A 23,028-nucleotide genomic window follows, 5' to 3' on the forward strand; every position below is an offset into this window, starting at 1 on the left:
ACTGTTACATAGTGCTGAGGAATTGCTCAGTCATAGTGTGCCGCTAGGTGCCCATCAACCCTCAGGAATGCTACACACTTCAAGCACTGCAGGTATTTTAATTTAGAAAGAAATATTTTAGCACCAGGATGTCAGATACTTTTGTCTTTCGTTGACAGAAAAACAAAACTGTTCTGCAAAGAGATTAGAGTGAAACAGTTACGGTTCAAGGAGAAGCCACTCTAAACTTCAAGTAATCACATTTCATCTTGCCTTTAGTGTTAGGTGCTGTTGTAAAGATAAGTGCTGCAGGCCAGTGGGCAACAGGAAGACAGTAAGGAAAATTAGTTTTGTTTAGCTTATGGTTTTCCACAGATTTTTAACAGAGGCAGAAGAGGGAAGTTGGGATAAGTAGCTACTTTTAGTCCTTGCCCAATCACTCAGGTTCCTACTTGCTCCCTGGCTTGATCCTGGGTGCTGCAGCAGGTACTGCAGATTCTCTGGGTCTTGCTCATTCCTTGTCCCCCGGCAGCTGCAGGATCCCATCAAGAGTGTCCTGATTGAAATGGTTTGTGACACGTGAGAGTGGCACACAGACCCTGCCCCACCATATTTCCTTTGTGAGGATGCTAGCCCCCCTTGCTCCCTCCCCTGAACTTCTGCCACACCTGGATTTTAAGGCCAGAATGGACTATTTTGGTAATCTCATTTGACTTCCTGCATGATGCAGGCCATAGGATTTTACCCAGTGTTTGAAACCACAATTCTTGGCTGAGCTACAGCACATTTTAGAATGTTGCCTCGCTCTACAGCATTAGCCCAAATTGGGTATAATGAGTTAATCTACAACACACATGAGGACCTGCATATTTGTACGTGCAAACAACAGTTTTGCACATGGAAGTCACTGAATTCTGTGTTTGACTTTCTATTTGCATACAGACATGGCAGAGTGGTGGGGATCAGGGAATGGGTAGGAGGGTTGTACAGTTATATGACACTGTTTTCTCCATGGGATCCCCAGGTGTATTTGCAAAAACTGCAAACAGCCTCATTAAGCGCACATGTCATGGTTTTCCCTTTACCAAAATGACAAGTTGCTCCAGTTTCCTGATGGAAATTCATACTGTCATGGAGCATGATCATGACATTCTGCAGTGGGATATGGTAGATGTGGATTCTATTTCTGGCTCTGACAGAGGGCTGCTGTGAGATTTTGGTCAAGTCACATCCTCTCGATGTGCCTTAGTTTCTCCATTTGTAAAATGGGGATAATGATACCAAGCTGCTTTGCAAAGTCATTGAGCTCTACTAATGAAACACGAAATAGTAAACTAAATACAGGCAGTCCCCGGGTTACGTACAAGATAGGGACTGTAGGTTTGTTCTTAAGTTGAATTTGTACGTAAGTCGGAACTGGTGTCCAGATTCAGCCGCTGCTGAAACTGACCAGTGGCTGACTACAGGAAGCCCGGCTTCCTGGAATCAGCCGCTGATCAGTTTCAACAGCAGCTGAATCTGGACACCTGGGACAGAGCAGCTGGGGCGCAGCCGGGTAGGTTCCCGGCAGCACCCCAGCTGCTCTACCCCCAGCTGCTCTTCCTGTAGTCAGCGCTGGTCAGTTTCAGCAGCGGCTGACTTGGGGACGCCTGGGGCAGAGCAGCTGGGGTGCTGCTGGGTTGGTCCAGCAGCGCCGAGGAGCGGTGCTGCGGGACCAACCGGCAGCGCCCCAGCTGCTCTGCCCCAGGCGTCCGCAAGAAAAGCCTGGTCTGCTGGGGGAGGGGGGTGCACTGGCTGTGCCCCCCCCCCCAGCAGACCAGGGAGACATGGGCGGTGGGACCAAGACACACCGCAGTCCCACCGCCCGCATCCTCCGGGGCGACAAAAGCCCCCTTCGTAAGTACGGATCCGACATAAGTCGGATCCGCGTAACCCGGGGACTTCCTGTAGTAGTTTTATGATAGATGGGCAATTCCAGTCAGGAAAAACCTAAGTCTGTGATAAACTAAAGATTAAGTTGTGTTATAGGCAAAGGCACTTTCATTCTAAATCTCTGATATCAGTCACCTGTGCTTATTGGATTGAGCCACTTTAAGCTCTGAAATATTATGCACCTATCTTCCTTCTCCTTCCCTTCACCTACCCCTCCCCCCCCAAAAAGTATGTGTCAGGAATCAGCACAGAGACTGCCTCTAATAGGATCTCAAGTTTTCCCGTACATCCTTTAGTTCCTTGAAGCATCTAACTCCAGTACTCTGTTTCACTAAGGATGCACATCTAAAAGCATTGAACTGGCAATGGTAAAGTTAGTAGAAAAATATATCCACTAACTAGCGATTCATGATTCACATTGTGTTTGTGCACCTTTGAGTCTGGTGTTTTGCACATATTCACTAAGCTGCTACAGCTTCACAGTTAACTGTCTCGACTCCTGGCTTGCACCTACCAATAGTGATGCTTCTGGCTGAAAAGAAAATATAGCAGATGGTCACAAAGTAATGAAGATACATATATTGCAGAGGTAATTATGTCAATAAAGATGTACTGGAGCACCATGAAAACCTGGTAAGCATAGAAAGGTGATCTAATAGTAGGAGGTGCTCCATGTATATTTAAGGGTGGTAAAAAACTGGATGATAGGATAATGCATTATTTGAGAAATGGCATGGGCTCATTTTTGTTATGAATAAACACAAAATTTGCCTTCACTTGGTCAATTTGACTTTTGAATGCTTAAGTGTGTAAACATGCAATTCTCTTAATATACCTTCCTGTAGGTAACAGAAAATGAATCCTTGCAGAAGCATACAAGATGTACAGAGAGGACATAAGCTCCATACAAGGTAAAGCAAAGGCTGAAAGTAAGATCTGGTTTCTACTTTGCTCTGGCAATCGGAGTTGAGCAAGTCAGTCTGTCACTTTTTACTCCCATTGAATTCTAGTCGCCTTGAGCTGATTGGTTGCAATAGACTGACTTGTAGAGTGACTGTCTGAATGAACATTTAGTTGTTGATAAGCTGCAGTGTAAGTCTGGCCCACGCTAGCCTGTTTCACACAGAATGGCTGTGTCTACACTGGCATGAATTTCCGGAACTGCTTAAAACGGAATACTATTCCGTTTTCAGTTTTTCCGGAAAAGGAGCGTCTACATTGGCAGGCTGCTTTTCTGGAAAAGCCCTTTTTCTGGAAAAGCGTCTGTGGCCAATGTAGACGCACTTTTCTGGAAAAGAGCCCCGATCGCCATTTTCGCGATCAGGGCTTTTTTCCAGAAAAGACTACCGGGCTGTCTACACTGGCCCTTTTCTGGAACAGTGTTCCGGAATAAGGACTTATGCCTGAGCGGGAGCAGAATAGTTTTTCCGGAATAGCGGCTGATTTTGTACAGTAGAGCGTTGTTGCTTTTCCGGAAATTCAAGGGCCAGTGTAGACAGCTCGCAGCTTATTCCGGAAAAGCGGCTGATTTTCCGGAATAAGTGGCCCAGTGTAGATACAGCCAATATGTCTACACCGCAGTGAGATACCTGTGATTGGTCTGGGCCAGCTAACTCAGGCTAAGGGGCTTGGTCCAAGGACCTGTTTCATTGTGGTGCAGATCTTCAGGCTTGAGCTAGAGTCTGGGCTCTCGTACCTTGTGAGGTGGGAGGGTCTCCCCTAGGGCTCAGGCTGGATATCTAAGGCCCTCCCATTGCACAGGTTCCTCCAGCCTGGGCTCCAGCCCAACCTCAAATGTCTACACCACAGTTAAACAGTCCCTGAGCCACAAGTTAGCCACCAATTTTAATTGCAGTGTATCTTAACCATAAGTGTCTGCGTGGCACCTGCTAGCAAGCACTAAAAGTTCCCTATGTGCTTTAATCTACTTCTGTTTCAAGGGGTCCAAAGAGCTTCCACTGATCTGGAGAAAGCATATTAAAATTTGGCTCTATTTTTTCTGTGTATCAGTTTCTCAATCAGTAAAATGGGAATGTAACCCTTCTAGCAGGTGCAACTGGGAGCAACAAAGACCAGGTTCCATATCTAGAGGTTCCTTTTATATAATACAGTACAGAACAGATTCAAGTCCCTACCAAGTAAACTGGGAAAATTATACACCATCCCAGAGTGCCTCTGAGAGGCAATAATTCCCCCACTTGCAAGCACAGAATTTGAGTATAGAATTTGCTCCCTCCCCTTCCCCATTCACAGTGGCTGTCTTAGGTCAGTGTGGATCCAGGGTTGAGAGGTGCATGACCTCCCACCTGAGGAAATAAGGCACTTGCTTGCTCTACCATCTGAGCACTACCACTGTTCATTACCATTTCCCCAGCTACTTGTTCCTCCCTGCTAACTGCCTCCTTGACAGTCAATTGAGAGTCACCTGCTGCTGCCACCTGCCTCTCTCTGCTGTGTCCTCTTAGTAATAGCTCTTTGCAGGGCTGGGTAGAAACACTGCCCCATCTCAAGTGATTTCAGCTCTCAGTTGATCACTTTAAAGTAACAAAGGCTCCTAAGGGAGCTCATGTAGTGTTATCTTTGAACAGTAGAGGGGAACAGGTTAAATCAGAATGGGGGCCCTTCGGGAAAGTCCACATCTTCTGGCAGGGACACCTGTCCCCACCCCTGTTACTTTCATAAGGTTCTGGCACTGGAACCCCTCACTTTATGAGGTCCTTGAAACTGAGGGTGATCCCTTCATTTAACATAAGAACAGCTATACTGGGTCAAACAAAGGTCCATCTAGCCCAGTATCCTGTCTGCCGACAGCTACCAATACCATGTTTCCCAGAGGGCATGAACAGAAGCTGCAATCCTCTACTGATGCATCCCTTGTCACCCACTCCCAGCTTCTGACATACGGAGACTAGGGACACCATCCCTGCCCATCCTGGCTAATAGCCTCCAAGAATTTATCTAGCTCTTTTTTGAACAGGGACAAGTTAAGCACAGTTCTGCTCCCCTTTATTCATACAATAAAAACAACAACATTTATAACAGCATTTTACTATCCCTGTCTTCAGTACTTGGTTATTTGTAACCCAATACCAGCCAAAATTGGTCACTTGGAGCAACACCACTTGATGTGCTGGATTGATAAGCTGAGTAGGTGTGCTCATGGAAATACAGTGTGCTCTGGCAGTCTCTCCACTCCTAGCTATCCTTCAGGAGAGAGTTCATTCAGACTCTTCTTATAGGGATAATAGTTACTTCCAAAGTGCTATTCAGGAAGAATTTAATAATACTGATAGAGACCACTGAAAGATCTCCTGAAAGCACAGTATTACCTCAAATAAAAGAGAAAAATGAATATTTATTTTATGTTATGATGGGAGATGTCAGACTTTACCCTCATCTGATAGTTGAGATTGATTTTTTTTAAGTCCTATCCCATGTGCCATACAGAAATACTGAATTTATAAGACATTCAGATTAAAAAGGAGAACATTGTTTTGGACAGTTCTTGAAGCACCACAGTGGAAAAGTACATTAACTAAAGACTCACATACTATTGCAATTTTTGAGCATGTATTTTTCTTCTACTTGACAGACTATCGTAGCTCTGAAGAATGTCTATATACCCAGGTACTGTAGCATGACGACAGGCAATGCATCAGATTTCTCTGTCTTGCTTTACCAGTGAACATTTTAATCAGTTTCAGAATTAATCTTTTCTTTATAAACCTTGCGGATGACACAAGAGCATTGAAACGCGAATGAAGGCAAACAAGTAGAGTGGTCGCAAAATACCTAGTGTGAAATGTATTTAGAAACATAAAAAAATAGAATATTGGAGGGGGCAGGATGAACTGCATTAAAGGGCCACATCACTAGTTTTCACAAACTACAGGCAGTCCCCGGGTTACATGGATCCGACTTACATCGGATCCCTACTTACAAATGGGGTGAGGCAACCCCGCACTAGCTGCTTCCCCCCAACAGACCAGGGAGACGCGAAGCTAGTGCCCACCCCGCCCCCCAGCAGACCAGGGAGACGCGGAGCGGCTTTTCTCAGCAGACACCTCAGCTTGAGAATAAAGGAGTGAGGGAAGTGCGGTGTGGGAGAATAAAACTGAGCTCTGGAGAAATGTTTGGCTAGAGTTTCCCCTCCAATATGTACCAGTTCTGACTTCCATACAAATTCAACTTAAGAACAAACCTACAGTCCCTATCTTGTACATAACCTGGGGGCTACCTATACAGAGTTCCATGAATCCAATGCAGCAGGCAAACAAACAAACAAACAAAGGAATGAGTCAGCAAATACTCTCTTATAAGTTTGGATTTTTGCACACCTGTAAGCATGAGTGGGGAGTTCATGACTCGTGGAAAACATCTACCTCACACAATAGTTCCTGCTATGAGAACAGTCACTACACACATTCTAAGAGTGAAGGGTAGTGAAGGAGAATTAATATTTCTTTTGCAAAGGTCAATCTGTTAGTGACATCCTGAGACACATTAAGCAATGTAAAATCTATCAAAAATAAAATAGGCCATACATTTTTCATTCAAGCAGAAATGCTCTTATGTGATCTGAGGAAGGAAAAGTGGTACACTTCATCTAGTCAAGAGTAGGTGGGAGGGAAATCGGAAATTTAAATATTGCAAGGCAGTTATTCAAAACTAAGTTTTGTTTTATAATCAAAATCTTTACGAGTATATTTTTTCCATTACTCACACTATATCAGATGGCTAGATCAAGCTTTTAATGAAGATATCATGAGGGATCCTTCTTTTCACTGAACCTCTGCTACATTTTTAAGTCTTGAACCTTTTTAAAGGTTTTATAGTACCTTGTTAAAATACATATGCTACTCCTAACTTCAAGTTGTGATAAAAATTCATTCTAAGGGCTTACCTTCATTTCTGGGAAGATTGGCACTCTGGAGGTCGATATTCTGGTGTCTGATTAAGCTGATCTGGTAAGGACCCCCTAAATCAAATGCTGAGAGACTCTCTGTCAACCGTGGTACTCCTTGCAGTCACAAGTGGCTATGTCTACACTGGCATGATTTTCCGAAAATGCTTTTAACCACCAGGGCACCTATGCTTTTTCCTCTTTTCTCTTCTTTCGAAAGAACTCCCTTTTCCCCATCCACACATGCCTTTTTCCAAAAGAGCTCTTTCGGAAAATGGCTTCTTCCTCATAGAAAAAGGAAAGCCCCCTCTGTTCTTTCAATTTTTTGCAGTGTGGACGTAAGTGAAGTTTTTTTTGGAAAAACAGCCATTTTTTCCCCAAAAAAACTCTATAGTGTAGACATAACTACCATGGAGCCATGCCAGAAAATCGATGCAAGGTATTTCAATTCCAACTACCCAATTCATATAGCTGGAGTTGTGTATCTTGCATTGATTTTCTCCACTAGTACAGACCTGGCCTCAGAAGTGCCTTCCTGTAACACTCCCCCAAAAAAGCAGTGAAGATAATGGACAGGGCCAATTTCAGCTTACCGATTGTAGACTAAACCTTTTGAGAGGCTATTGCACAGAAAAGAACACAGGGGAAGATTGACAAAGACAATACTCATCTGTGCATAGTGATGCACTTAAGTCACCTGTTGGCTAAGCTCGAGAGACTGTAGTGGGAATTCAGTATGCACCAGTTTTGCAGTGACTGACCTTCCACGTGTTTTATTGGATAGAAAACACTAATCTAATTAAACAAATGGCCCATATGGTATTTTTGTCTCAGCACAGCATTTTTTAGGATTGAATACTTTCCAACATTTACAATAGCTTTCCACCCACCTCTCCCTAAAGATTTTTAAAAATTGATTTATGATTAAGAGAATGACTAGTATTTATGACACTGTTTCCTGTAAAATAAGCATTGTACATTTGGTTTGCCTCAATACTATCACATTATTAAGTCATAATTAAACAAGCCTGGCTTTGTGTGTGTGTGTAATGCCATGATAAAATCATTAAAGTCTTGTAATTTGTCATGACTTGTGATATTTAAATAAAAGAAGCAGTTTATTGCCTATCTAATGTATTCTAAGGTAGGCAGTGGAGCCTAGAGGATAGAGATCTAGACAGATATTCAAGAGATCTTTCTCAGCTTCTCAGTAAGACATTTCCTCTGCCTGTACTTCAGTTTCCATATCTGTAAAATGGAGATAATCTTTTGTAAAGAGCTTTAAGAGGTACTGACAAAGTGTACTCAAACCTAGGTACACTACAAGCAGAAACTTGTGGCCCTGCAACCTTGAGTCACTCTAATAGTCCTCTCGAATTAATGAAATTTACTCAGGTAAGTAAGGGTTTCAACAGGACTAGGCCCTACTTTCTGTCTGGGCTACGATCAATTAATGACATTGGCTCTGGATTTTTAGATAGCCTCCACTTCCACTTTCAAAAATTGCTGTCAGGTACTGACTACAACAACAATCTCTACCACCACCCAAATTACCATTTATAGTAAATGAAGGAAGGAGGGGCAATGGAGTGAGGCAGGACCTCGTAGATGGGGTGGAGCAAATGTGTTCAATTTTATTTGGTCAGAATTTGGGTAACCCTTGAGCCATTCATGCTTTCTACTTGTATATCTTATACTTGTATGGACTTCACTCATGTAATATATGGGCATCTTAGCATCTTTACTGCATTCATTCTTACCAGTGCCACACGAAGTAGGGAAGTTCTACTATCCTCATTTTACAGGTGGGATTGAAGGCAGAGAAATTAAAGTCACTCAGGGCAGGATAACATGGAATTAAATTCCAAACTCATGAGACATCCCCCCTTTTCCTTGTACCTTACCCACAAGACCATTCATTCCTCTCAAATAATGACAATGATCTTGTATCTGTCATACATATGGCAGACAGGCAAGTGTTATGTTGAGAAGTATTGCTCAGTGATTATGGTTAACTTTACACATACTTTCTTACCATGTGCAGCTAAGTCACATATTGACCAAATGAAAATTACGCTTCTCCCTTTGTCTACACACACAAATATATTCTCAATTTTTTTTCTCCCCAAAGTTTTCCCCATTGTCGAAGTTAACCAGTAAAATGCTGATGCCTCTCAGAAAGCTCTGGAAATTATTATATTTAAGGGAAAATCTTAGTCATCTCATTATTATGAATGGTCTGGGTGGATCCTTCTCGGATTTTTGTTTGAATTAATGTCCAGCCATCTTGTGTGAAACCCTCTTTGTTTTGTAAGGCTTAAAGCAAATTGAAATTAGCTTCTATGAGAGCTGGCACATGGAAGCTCACCAAAAAAATGGTTCTTTTAGAAAAAAAAAGTCTTACAATGAAATGGAATCTAGAGTGCAAAGTATATTTTATACTCGATACTGTGCTTTGCTGTGATATTTATCTTCTTGGCTACAGTACCTTGCTCAAAAGTTGGCCTCACAGTTGTGAAGATAAATGCAAGTGAACAATCATCCATCATGAATTCTTTCTCTATATATACAGTATAGACACAGAGACGTTGTGCACACTTTGCTGACGAAGGAGAATTTGAGAACAGGTATTGAGAACACTTATTTCATCTGAAACCTCCACAGACTAAGCAGCAATGGCAGAAAATAGCTCTCACCAAAATGCAAGGGGAGAGACCTTGAGACCAGCAATATTTTCAGCGTTGGATCCACAGGAATTGCTTGCCCCACATGGTCTGCATATCTGCACATGCTTGGACTCAAGTGATTGCCTTTCATGTGGGTCTTAAATGGCTGATGATATCCTTCCCTCCTTCTTAAACTAGAGGTTGAGACTTCCTTCAACCTGACTGTCATGTGTATACTTCAGTCAAGCAATGGCTCCTGATGTCAAAGGAGGCTGTGCACATGCTGCCAGTGTCCTCCACAGAGGGCCAGGACCCAGACAAGGGAGGGAATGAATGGAGTGTGCAGCCCAAGTGTGTACTGTCCATTTCTGACAACACCAAAGTGGAACTAGCTCATTCAAGGAGAAAAACAGAAGTTTAATGGGGCAATTCAGTTCCCATCACATCAGCCGGGGGGAATTTGCAGTATCAGAGAAAAGGTTTTTAAGTAGGAAATCACCTCAACACTCTTTTCTTTATGTGTCAAAACACATTATATATGCACAACTGTAATATCTCCTCCCCCTCACCTCCACTCCATCATACATCATCACTATTTGAATGCTAAGTCTTCACCATTACAGCACAAATTATTGCTACTGAATTGACTACGTTAGCTGGCAGCAATTATCCTGGATAAACAAGCTACTAAAAGAGATACAAAACACAGAGGATAGGAATTGAGTTACCTGGGAATGAGGAGCCCTATTATACAGATAGCGTAACCAACGAAAAAAATACATGACAGGCTCTTTCTAAGGCCAGGTCTATAATTTAAATAATGTAGCTAGAGTTGACGTATCTTAAGCTGAGCATGGCACCGTCTCCATAGTGGGAGCAAATGTCCGTGTCAACTTCCCTGACTCCTCATGAATTGAGGAGTACCAGTGCCAACTGAGGAAGCCTTTAGTGTTTGATTTAGCGGGTCCTTACTAGACCCACTCAATCGAACTCCAGAATATTAATCTCTGGTGTGTTAAGTATAGACATGGCCTAAGAAAATGTGAGTAGGTCTTCACTACAGAGTTAAATGGTCTTCCTGTCAAGTTTTTCTCCTCACCTCCCTCCAGACACACACAAACTCTGCTCACCATAGTTTGGTGGTTCTTTCAACCTGGACTAGCTGGCATGGCTGTGGATGTATGTTAAAGCCTAAATGCTACTTTCACTTGGTCCAGTGACCTACCTGATTTGCAGTTCAGATACAAACTACATCACTTGAGTGCTGATAATCTTCCAATGCCTTCCCACAATTCTCTCTTTACACCCAGAAGGATGAGCATGTTCTCTCGCAATAGACTGGGAAAGAGCTCTAGAGAGACTTAGCTTACAGAAGTACAAAAGTGCAACAGATATAACTCATTGCAGAGGTACTGCTTAATAGTAACTATGGGGGAATGTAATTAGCATTAATCAGCAGAAGTGGGGCTAAAACTCATGCCGTGTCCTAATTCCCTCTCGTTACAATCATTTGTTTTATGGCAATCCCTACCACAATCAGAGATCTCCCACAACCAAAGCAGTGGGGAGAACGCATCATATACATTTGTGTGCTGTGGTAGGAACTGAGGGAAGAGATCATTTAAGTGGCTCACAAGTAACTCCACATAAATAAGCTTTGCTCCCTTTGTCACTCCTTACATATTGGCCTGAACATACTCAGGAGCGGTCAAGCAGGATACATAAACAAAACCAAGAAGGGTCAACTAGGCTTTAAAAGCCATAGAAAAGATACAATAGATGTGCAGCACTATTTCATTGCAACATTAATATTGCCATAATGAGACAGTGCTCGAAAGTAACACAGGCCAGGCTTTCCTATGTTTGGTAGACTGTCTAATGAACCTGCTTACAAATGGAATCTTAAGTACTTGTAATCAGGATACTATTATCTCGGAATGGGCTTTCCATTCAGGCTGCTATTCATGTAGCTTCTAAATTCAGAATAAAAAGGAAATGTTTCACATGCAGAATATTTCACAAATTCAGCATATTCTAATATGTCTAAGGAAGCAGACTTCATTCTAAGAGATTGCCTGGAGGGGGGAGGACAGAGGGGAGGGATTGACCAGATTGAGTGTTATATACCCTTTACATAAGAAAGCTTTCTTATCTCAGGTCTGGTCTATATGGGGAATTGAATAAAGCACAATAAATGACACCGATGTTTCTATTCCAGAACATCTCCCCATATGGACACCTTGTTCTGGAATAATTACTTTAGCAGCTTATTCTATTATAGCCCTACTGACCAATTTCCCCATGAAATAGGAACCCTTTGCAGTATAATCTGATGTTATATAGCAAACAGACCAGCCAACCCCTCCACTGCCCCTTTGCTTCTCCATTTTCCTGAAATTCCAAATAACATCATTAATTAATTATTATTATTAAGTAGTGTTTGCTAGTTATAATTGTATAGTTATTTTTTCTCCCCTAAATTCCAGTTCTTTAATTACATAAGATGGTAGAAATAAAGCATTTGCTTGTTCTAAAGAATTCCCATCCTAATATTCATAGTGTTGTCCAAATGCCACTTACTTTTGAGTGTTTTCCTTTTATATGCCCAGGGGGTATTTATATGCAAGACACTGCAACCTCAAAGTGATATCTCACACACAAATTGCTACCATCAATGTTCCTTCTTACATCAATAATCATCCTAATGTTGTCTGTTTATGAAATCTGTATCAGAGTATTCCTTCTGAATGAACAAGAGTGCCTGGTATTGAATGAGGATACTGATATAACTGGCATCACAGAGACTTGTAGAATGAGGATAATCAAAGGGACAAATACCAGGGTACATAATCCATCAGAAGGACAGAACAGATTGTGCTGGTGGGAGAGTGGCACTATATGTGAAAGAAAATGTAGAATCAAATGAAGTGAGAATATTAAATGAACCAAACTGTCCCATAGAATCTCAATGCAGGTTTACTATCTCTCTGGATAGTAAACATCCACTCAGTGTAGAGCAATGGTCAAAAAATGAACAGAATGTTGGGAATCATTAAGAAAAGGATAGATAATAAGACAGGAAATATCTTATTGCCCATGGGGTGGGCAATAATTTTTAACCAGGAGCCACTTCAGAAATTTCTGACGTGGCTCTGAGTCACCCCGGATGGGGCAGGGCATCAGATGGAAGGAGCAAGGCCAGGACACTTTTGTGCTTCCCCACCGCCAGACCCTGATTGGTCTGGGGATGGGGGAGTATGCAAAGTCTTTGCCCCTGCCCTGACAGAACCTGGTGTGCCCCTGGAGGTGAGAGGAGACTTTGCGTGCTTCCCCTTGCTTTCCACAGGTCAATCAGGGCCTGGGGAGAGGGAGCACGAGAAGTCTCTTGCTCCCTGCCCCCACCCTGTAAGGGAGCATTGTATTTAGAGTCACCCACCAGCTGAGCAGCAGCTGGTGGTTGACTAAGTGCTGAGCCCCTTGCAGGGTGGGAGGACTTCACGTGCTTCCTCATCCCAAGCTCTGATTGGCCTGGGGGTGCAGGGAAGTGCGCAAAGTGTCCTCCTGCCCCATCCCCTGTCCTGCAAGGAGCACGTGTCACACCCCTTGCAGGATGGGAGGAGACTTTGTGCGCTCCCCAAACCAGGGCCAATCAGAGCTTGGGGATGGGGAGAGCATGCAGAGTCTCCTCCTGCTCTGCCAGAATGCGCAGTGCTTTTAAGAACCCCACACTCCTTGCAGGAGAGAGGTGGGGTGGGAGGAGACTTGGTGTGCTTTCCCCCCGCCACCAGGTCCTGATTGGCCTGGGGGCGGGGAGTGGCAGGGCCTCTGCGGGCTGGATCAAGTTGCTTGGTAGGCCACATCCAGCCTGCAGAGACCCTTTTGCCCTCCCCTCATATTGCCTCTATATACATCCATGACATACCCACATCTTGAATACTGTCTGCAGATGTGGTCACCTAATTTCAAAAAATATATATTCGAATTTGAAAAGGTTCTGAAAAAAGTAACAAATGATTAAGAGTAATGGTTTCTGCAAGAGGAGAGATTAATGAGACTGGGACTTTACAGTTTGGAAAATAGACAACTAAAGAGGTATATGATTGAGGTCTATAAAATGACTGGGTTAGGAAGTGCTGTTTACTCCTTCTCATAACACAACTAAGGGTCACCAATGAATTAGTAGGCAGCAGGTTTAAAACAAAGAAAAGGAAGTATTTCTTCACACAAAGCATAGTCAACCTGTGGAACTCTTTGTCAGAGGATGTTGTGAATTCCATTAATGCCTATTAGCCAGGATGGGCAGGGATTGTGTCCCTAGCCTCTGTTTGCGAGAAGCTGGTAATGAGTGACAGGAAGTGGATCACTTGATCATTACTGGTTGGATTTTGGTCTGACCCAGTATGGCCATTCTTATGTTCTTATGTTTAGGTGGCTATATAAGACGAAGTCTCAAATATCAGGACTACCCCTAGAAAATTGGGACATTTGGCCACCCTACATAAAACAATGGGAAATATTCTAATACATTAGAATGTAATAGATGATTAGGGACCTTTTAATCACAGTAATCCTTCCATCTTCCTGTCCACATTTTATACAAAGTTTCTGCAGGCATTCATAATATTAAACAGTGTAGATTTTTTGCTAGGTTAGAGCCTTAGAGATTACTCTGCAGAGAAGATCTCAATATTTTCTGATCTTCTTTTTCCTCTATGTCTTGCTGTTCCTTAATAGCTCCTTCTAAATGAATAAATGCCTCACTTGAGGAAGTGGGCAAAAGGACAAAAAATGAATTAGGTTTTTTAAAACTTGAAGTGTTATGGCACAGTAGATAAAAGTTTTTATTCAAGAATTTCAGCTCTAAGGACTTGATGGAATTTGGAAATTTCTGATATATTTCCCACTTCACTATTGCTCACCTTCATGCTGTTGTGTTGATCTTCAGCAATATCCCATTGTTTAAGAAATGGGGTAATTGTATTTGCACAGAATATCAACATTTATCATCCCAGGTGCATAGAGACAGAAAAAGGTGCATAGGAAGCTTTAATGTACCTTTCTCACTCCCACCAGCACTGCCAAAACAGTCCAGGCTAATGCTTAATTTGTCATGGAAAAGGTGCTATTGCTCAAGCAATTTTTTTACTTTCATAACTGACACAGCAAGCCCAGAGTTGCTGGGGTTACGAGTTACAACAGTTAATGCTGATATATTTTGGAAGTGATATTAACCTCTGTTACTCATAAACTAATCCCTAATTATTAGGAATTAGGAGGATGCCTCATGTGGAGAGCAGAACATCCCATGGCTGCCTAATGCGCCATTTCTTGCACCATCTTCTGAAGTGTCTGGCCCTGGATTCTGTAAGAGAGAAAATACTGGATTAGATGAATTACAGGTCTGTTAAAGTGTAGCAGTTCCCGTGTTCTTCCGTAGGCTCTAGATGCATTCAGAATCTCCTTATGCTGGGTGATTTTCCTTTGGCCATTTCTACTGATTTTAGGGCATCTTTATGCCAGCAAAGGACCTAGCTCCAAGATCTGAAGTGATACTTTTTAAAAAAGGCTGGTGGACCAGAGAGTGAATGTAGGAACTACAGCAGTGCTACATTTTAGATCTAATTTTCATGTGATTTATCTAGTGAAAAGGAGCCCTAATTCTGTATATTACTTGCCAGGAATTAAAAAAAAAGAAAAAAAAAGAGTGAACACACACACCCAATCTTCCTGTTGAAGTCAGCAGCAGCTTGCTATTGACGTTAGTGGGAAAAGGTCCAGGCCTTAACTGTTCTAAAAAATAGTGATGTACCATCCCCATACTTAGAAAATAACATTTTCCATGGTTGATAACGTTGTGAGACAGCTGCAAGTCTTTCTGGGAACTGTATGGCATGCACCTTTTCCAAGAACTTCCCCACATTCTTGGCAAGCAGCATATCTCCATTTCTGGCCCTTTCTCCTCTGCATGAAGTACACTAGGGACCTGATCCAACTCCCACTGAATGCTTCCCATTGGTTTTCTTGGGAGTCACATTGCCAGCACTGCTTCTAACATCCCAAACCTCTGAGCAGAGAGCTGCCATTTTAAAATAAAACAACCGCCTCCTCCTTTAGAGTAAATCCCACCCCCACGCCCTAAGAAATGAAACATCCTGCCAGAGGATATTTCCTTCTTTCTTTCAAATATGGATTTTACAGCCAGAATGACACTGACCCAAAGATCCAGATGGGCAAAATTCAGCCCTGGACCAGAGTAAAATTTAAGGTCCAGTATCAACCTAGCTACTGGAGTGTGAAATGAGTGCCTCATACATATAGAAACCCACAACTGTGACCTGACTGTGAATGGAAAAGCTACCTTAGGGGAACTTCAGATGACATTAACTCTACTGTTAATGAAGCTGATAAGGTATAGACACCAGCAGGACAACAAACCTGGAATAGTGGCCAAATTCAGTGACTGATGTGAAATATTAAAATATACTGCACAGAATCACTTCTCTAACCCTCCTAAAAACAGCAATTTAGATCAGTACAATTGAAAGAATTTTAAAAATCTGATTTTCTTTTCACTCTTTGTTCAATTTTTACAGTAGACTTAGCTTGGCTACTGAAAATAAATTGCTTAGTTTCATTTTCTTTGTAGTGAGTGCTGGTGTGGCTTAATATAAAGATTTTATCGGTATTCATTTGGGAAGACCTACTTTTGTATCATAGCCACTTATCAGTAGCATTAATATGCCAAATACAAGTCAATAAAATCCCTCATAGCACACTAATGTGTATTGTTTCGTACATACACACATTTTCAGAAAAGTGAAATGTTGTACTATAGGCATCACAGAAAACAGCAGCAATATTTAGATTTAATACTTTAGCATACACATATGACCTATAAGAGTAGAAGTGCAATGTGTGAAAATGCTACAGGCTCTGCTAGCTGGGCATAACTATACCTGCATTGCACATTTAATGGCAAGTTTAGAACATAGGGATTGCCATATTGGATCACACCTATGAGTCATATAATGTAATGCCTTATCTCTGACAGTGACTAGTAAAAACTGCTTCATGGGAAAAGTCTTATGGGATAATCTCTGTCTGGGGAAATTTTCTTCCAAACTCCCAACAGTTGGAAACTGACTTATGCCTCAAAGCTTGAGGGTCTGTCTCCATTCCAAGGTTGTTTATTTTTAAATATTTTATTATTATAACACTGGTTTCCTTTGTTCGTTTCCTTTACCATAACTTGTAGGAAGGAAGGGAAAGGAGAATAATGTTTCTTGCTCAGTGTGAACACTTTTTTCAGATTGGTTCAGGGTTGCTGCTTTATTTCTCATTCTCTCTAATAGTTGTTTGTTTCAGAATATAAACCAGATACTTTGTTTTGCATAGTTTAGGCACAAACCTGGAGCCCAAATTCATCAAATGTATAGATAAAGGTACCACTGAAGTCACTGGGGCTACTTCTACATTACAAGATTTTTGCGCGAAACCCGGCAGAGTGTCCATACCTCAAGTATGTTTTTGCGCAACCCCCCATCCCCCAAAAACAGTAAAACGACAGGACAGAGGGCTTTTGCCAGTAGAGATATTCCTCTCCCCATGAGGAATAACTCCTTTTTGCACCCCTGCTTTACATGTTCAGCTGAGACCAAGATACAGTTAAAAAGGTTATTCAATTGCTTTATATTATCTTGGAGAAATCAAAATGTTTATATCTATGAAATAATCAAAATATTCTAAAGACTGATGGGGTTCAAACATTATATCAGAGTCAAGGAAAATTGAGTATTAATTTTCTAAAATTGAGTGCACAGTTTACAACTACTGACATTTTGCACTTGACATCCAAGGTTTTGGGTCACTAATTAGTCATTTAGTTTAGTCAATGACCTATTGTAACACTGTCTGCAGTTAAATACAGTCATTGGTAATTTCTTGTAACAGTTCTCATTGGTGCACTACTCTAATGGGCTTTTCATCTAACATTCAAGGAAAATCAGGTCTAAGGTCTGCAAACATCCTGAAAGTATAATCTGTTTATGAAGGAAATAAAGATTAGGAATCTGATGCAATACTTCTTGATCTCATTAACTTCACTGTACATTGGATTGACCAATGTAAAAGGAAATGGTCTCTAAACCTGAATGCAAAAGGCTTATTTTGCATTTACAATCCAGATTTTCCAAGGGTCAGTACTTGGTCATATATGTCCCTTTGTCTCCCAAGTAATATCTATGGCCTGGCCTATACTAAAGGGGAAGGTCAACATATCCTTTAATCACTATCCATACAGTAGGAGTTCGATGAGAGCAAATGCTCACGTTGGCTTCCCTTACCCCTCGTGAGGAGCGGGACTACGAGTGCCAATGGGGACACCCTCTCAGTTTGAATTAGTGGGTCTTCACTAGACCCACTAAATTGAACCGCAACAGCTTCGATCTTCTGTGTTGTGTAGACTAGACCTATTTATCCTGATGTAGGGAGTCAGAGGCAGTTCTGAAAATTAGACCTCACAAGAATGCACCCTAGATACTGGCAGGCAGCATCAGATTTCAGAAGCATGAATTTTGAAAAGTTTTCAGTGTGCCAGAGTGCTTTACATTATGTTAGGTTTGTGCCTATTCCAAGACATCCTTCTTCACTTCTTCCAGGGTTGTCTGGGTAGAAAGATGTCAAGATATGTTACTACTTAAGTTACAATGTCTGAGCCAAAGAAGATTGATTGGAGAGCATATTTCTCCTAAACGGAACACTTGATGTATGTTTATACATTAGGCCACGCTCTAAACTTGGCCTTTTGAATGAATAGTCTTCAATGCACACACATGGTGCCTTTGAAAAACTTTAAAAAATATTAGGCTATATCACATTTGTGTCCTAGTACGCATGCACATACGGTATGATACATGGATTTGTTTGGATAAGTTGTAGAAAACTTAGTCCTGTACATAAAAGAGTAGAAATATTTTAACTATATATTAAAGAATACATTAAATGTGATTCTATTTCTGATGCATTCTTAAATTATGGTTGCACACACCCATCCACTCCTTGTGACTCCCTCCTTCCGCCCCCCCCCTCCAATTTTGAAATGTCATATGAACTAGAACAGCCTGGAATAAAGATGATTGAAAGTCACCTTAACTGTAAATATATTTGTGTTCTTGACTATTTTATTTCCAGACATCAAATGCTGTTCTGTTGGAAATTATGCATTACCTGATGGGGGGGAAATCTTATGTTTTTATTAAAAGAATAATACAATATGGATAAGTGCCAGATTGTTGATTGTATATAGTTTACTGGATTAGGAATATGAGTAACTTAAAAACCCCTTCAACAGCTACAAATAAAACATACATACACTATGTATATTACACACTAAAAACAGAATTCTTCAAGAACTAGAATCTCCATTTTGCAGCAAATTCTGCAATATCAAATTGGAACTTTCCATAGGATTTCGATTTTGTCTCAATTTTGGAAAAAACCCCCCATTCATTTAGAAACTCCTTGGCCATGACAACTTCAGTAACGCTTTTCCATTTTGACGTGTTTAGAACAGAATAATTTTGAAACAAAAGGTTGAAATGTCTTTATTTTAAGAAGTTTTATTTTTCAGTATAAAAAGTAAAAGTCACAATCAAACCACGGACGAAGGCTGGTTCTCCCCTCTGAAAAATCTCCCATTAGAATTGAATGTGATTAAACAAGGACAGACCTGGGTCTCTGTTTTTAGTCAGATATCACAACAGTCAATTCAGTAAACCAGCTAAACAATTTATTTCCCCCCCTACTGATAACAGGGGTGAACTTTATAAGGCTGATTACAGAAAAGCCCAGAAGAGGCTGGACATACCTTTTGAGGTCTCCCAACCCAAAGCGTAAAATGCATCAGCAGACAGGCCATTAGCAAGTGTGTGTTTTAGAACTCATGTTTGCTTTGGACTGGTCTCTTGACTGTGGATTGAAGAGAGAACACTCTGAGTCTATTTATCAGCCTGGATGAAAAGCCTCCCTTTTGCTTTACCCTCATCCCCAGATTGTTTTAAATTAGTTCTCCCGTCTCCCCTCTGGCTGATCCAGTGCCACTATCCAGGCTCCCTATGCATTGCTGTTATGCAGCTGTGTGCATGGCTGCAAAGTCTACTTGTGGGGAAGAAGGGGATGATACCATATAAATGTGATTGCACTGCCTATAGATACAGAAATGGTCATTTTCCTGCCATCCTCCAGTTCCTCAGATTATTTACTTGCCTTTTTGTCATTGGTCTCCATGTTGGTGTTTTGTGTGTGTTTTCTCCACAAAGTGGATTCTGCAGGTTACCTGCCTATACTCTTCTGTTGCTGCTAATTTAGGATGAATGAATGAATGACAGGAGGCTACTGGAGGGAAATCCTTAACAACTCATAACAACAAAGATAAGTGGGACTGTCTTTTGGGGGTGGTAGAGGGCACAAGGGGATTGAAGTACTGTTTAATGACTAGAATTACTGTTTTGCCTACAGTGAAATCTAAAGAACAGGGGGAAAAAGCGCATAATGAAGCATAAAATGCTTGCCTTGCCTTATGAAGGGAGGAGAAAGCTATATAATTCTTTATTAGTGCAATGCCATTTGCTGTTCTATAGGCAAGGTTAGGTCAGCACTTGCAGTTTAAACTCATATTTTCAGAGGTTAACAACCCAGCTGTAAAGATTCAGTCTCAGCTTAATACCTGGCAAATAAAGTTGCAGCCTTGGAATAATAGTGTCTATACATCTACATCACTTCATGCCAGAGGATCCTAAAGCATTTTAACACCCGGAACTTTAGATAGGGGAATTTCTTCTATCACTGTAGTACAGCCCTTTCTGAGGTTGAACATAACAGCTGTTTAGCAACATACAACTGCCCTATAGAACATCTCAGGACAGGGAAGAAAGACTATATAAAACTAAAAGTTTTGGTAGTAAAAATGGAAATATAACAATATATTTCACAGCTTCTCTAGTGTTTTAGGTAAGAACATGCTTTTTTTGAGAAACATAACTACAGTACAACAAATGCAGACTTTTACTATATAAATAAAAGGACATAGCAAGATTTTTATTATTTTGAATTCTTCCAGTCATTCCTGTTTGTGCCTTCCTTATAAATTTCTTTTCAAACAAATGATACTTCAGTTAGCAAGTATTGCCGAAAATCTCACAGTACCAGTCATTACTTTTCAAAAGAGTCAAATCAAAATCAAAGTCTCAGAAATTGTAATTGAGCTAATAAACATTAAGCTCAGCTATAATTAGCCCAGTTGTCTCTCTATATTCTTTTATTTTTACTGCAATGGTGTCAGTATTGTCACTGAACACATGGGGATAATATATGCCAGTCTGTTCCTGACCCAGAAGGAGAGACAATTGCTACCAACATTTTCAAATTTAAGTATCTATAGTTAGGCATCTAAGTCCATTTTTGGGCACCTAATTAGAAGTGGTCTCATTTTCAGTGACATTGAACATAACTCCCAGTAAAGTCTACAACTGCAAATGCTCGTATAACATTACCTACAGGAGTACAAATAGGAGACTGATGTGTTCATTTTTGACCTTGACTGAATGTGTATTCTTCTAAGTACCTAAAGAGCTATGAATCGTTTGCAGAGAGAGTTATTGGGTATGAGAAGCATGCACAGAATGAAAGTACTTTCCCCTCACTCCCTTAGCATCCGGGGAACAGGATGAAAAGCAAGTTGTGACCATGGAGCACATGGCTGCTAACCCCCTCCCCACATGACTCCGAATTTTCAAATTTTCACCCTTGTTCCGTGCTAGGCTGACTTGTTTCACTCCTTTGGCTGGTCCTCATGAGCAAGCTTGCTTACGGAGCTTGGAAAGTCAAGGATTTTTTTGTGGTGGATCAGGACCACTGACTAACATTTTGTCCTCAACGTTCCCTGTTTGTGAGTAATTGCAGATGTTTCTGGAAATTATATATCCCATAGTCAGTACCGTATGGGATGAAAATACTAGGCTTAATGAGGTGCTTTATGGACATTAACAACATTATAAAGCTTTTGTTGATTTTTGTCATTTTTCAACATTTTTCTTACCCAGAATCATTAAGTTAGAAAAAAAGAAAACTTATATTTCAACCAAGATTTATTATGCCCCAGTGAGATAAATCTTGTTTTCATATTTGAATAATAACATGATTTATTTCCACTGTAGCTGAATGGTCAGAAAGGATCTGAATGAAAAATAGTGCCTCTGGCAAAAAGGCAGATCTTTTAAGGAACTTGGAAGAAAAAAAAATCATTTTCCCAAAATGACTATATCAAGCAACAAGGTTCTTCAGTTTTGTGATACACTTTGCTTACTCTTAAATACAGCTTAACAAGAAACAATACATCTTATCTTGTATTGTCATTTTTCTAGGTGCCAAAAGTTCCTCCTTTTACTGCTCCTGTTGAAGTAGAGAGCAGACCACCTTGGAATCATTGAAAGATAGCTTAAATTATTTTTCCATTTTAGTGAGGATCATAAATTTCTAATTTTATGTAACCCCCAGGGGACAATGGGAAATAGCCTGTGTGGAATCTGCTCTGGGCCCAGGATGACTTCATTGCCAAAATCCTGGTAGTGGACTGTAAGTAGATGCTGTTACTTCAAACGTAGCTGGCAGACTTTTGGTTGTATCGCTGGGACTCTTGTCATATTTCTACAGCACTAGCACAATCAAATCCCAATTCTGATTTGCCTCTAGGTGCTACCATAATATAGTGATTATGAATTATAAGGAAGGAGGAGAAACAGAAGTGGCAAGTAGAGATAGTGGATATCTGGTTGCCTGGAACCTCAAATATAAATGGGGCATGTGAAGCCTTAGAATATCATCTAGAAAGTGTGTAAGGAATACCTTATATGGGAATATAGACCTTATATAAAATTCACTTAAAGCAGGTTTCATCTTGATTTGATGAAAGTTGGAATTTCTGCCCCAAGAGAAATTTTAAATTTTTTTTAAATGTGTTTTGGAATGAAAAAGTATACTTTCAAAATTTCCTGTGGAAAGGGAAATCCCCAAAACATTGCTTCAAAATAATAGAAATGTTTCATTTTGAAAATTTCTAAATGAAATTTTGTCTGGTAGCCCAGAGCTACAGCAGGGAGTGTGTCTCGGGGATTTTATTCTCTGTGGGAGGGTGCCCAAATTCCACCATGCAGGGCCCCATAGGAAGATTAATTAGCAATTGACATATTTCCATGAAATAGTTCATTTCTGATATACTGGCATTTTCTGACAGAAAAAAATTCCACTAGAAAAATTTCTGTCCAGCTCCCATGTTGATGAATTTTAAAGTAACTTTCATCTATCAAGATGAACCTTTCAGAAGATAAGCTGTTTGATAGGTCACTTCCAAACTAGAAAAGTTACCATAAATCCCTATTTCTAAGAAGAAACTGGTGGTGATAAAAGTAATCATAACTTACTCTTATTTTTTCCCCGATGGATGGATGTTGAATAGCTGATTGAGAAAGGTTCTACTAACATTCAGCTATTTTT

The 23,028-nt window shown here is 40.8% G+C and overlaps 1 long non-coding RNA gene across 1 annotated transcript in view; it reads left to right on the forward strand.

The window, feature by feature from the left end:
• LOC112544022 (uncharacterized) overlaps positions 1-23,028 on the forward strand; it is a 225,366-nt gene that overhangs the window by 79,691 nt on the left and 122,647 nt on the right. The window contains exon 2 of the long non-coding RNA XR_016348703.1: positions 2,757-2,822. This is a non-coding gene — a long non-coding RNA (uncharacterized LOC112544022). The remainder of the gene's footprint in view (positions 1-2,756; positions 2,823-23,028) is intronic.

The sequence above is a fragment of the Pelodiscus sinensis genome, chromosome 2, assembly GCF_052426305.1.
Source record: "Pelodiscus sinensis isolate ZL-2025 chromosome 2, ASM5242630v1, whole genome shotgun sequence".
Classification (NCBI taxonomy): Eukaryota; Metazoa; Chordata; order Testudines; family Trionychidae; genus Pelodiscus; species Pelodiscus sinensis.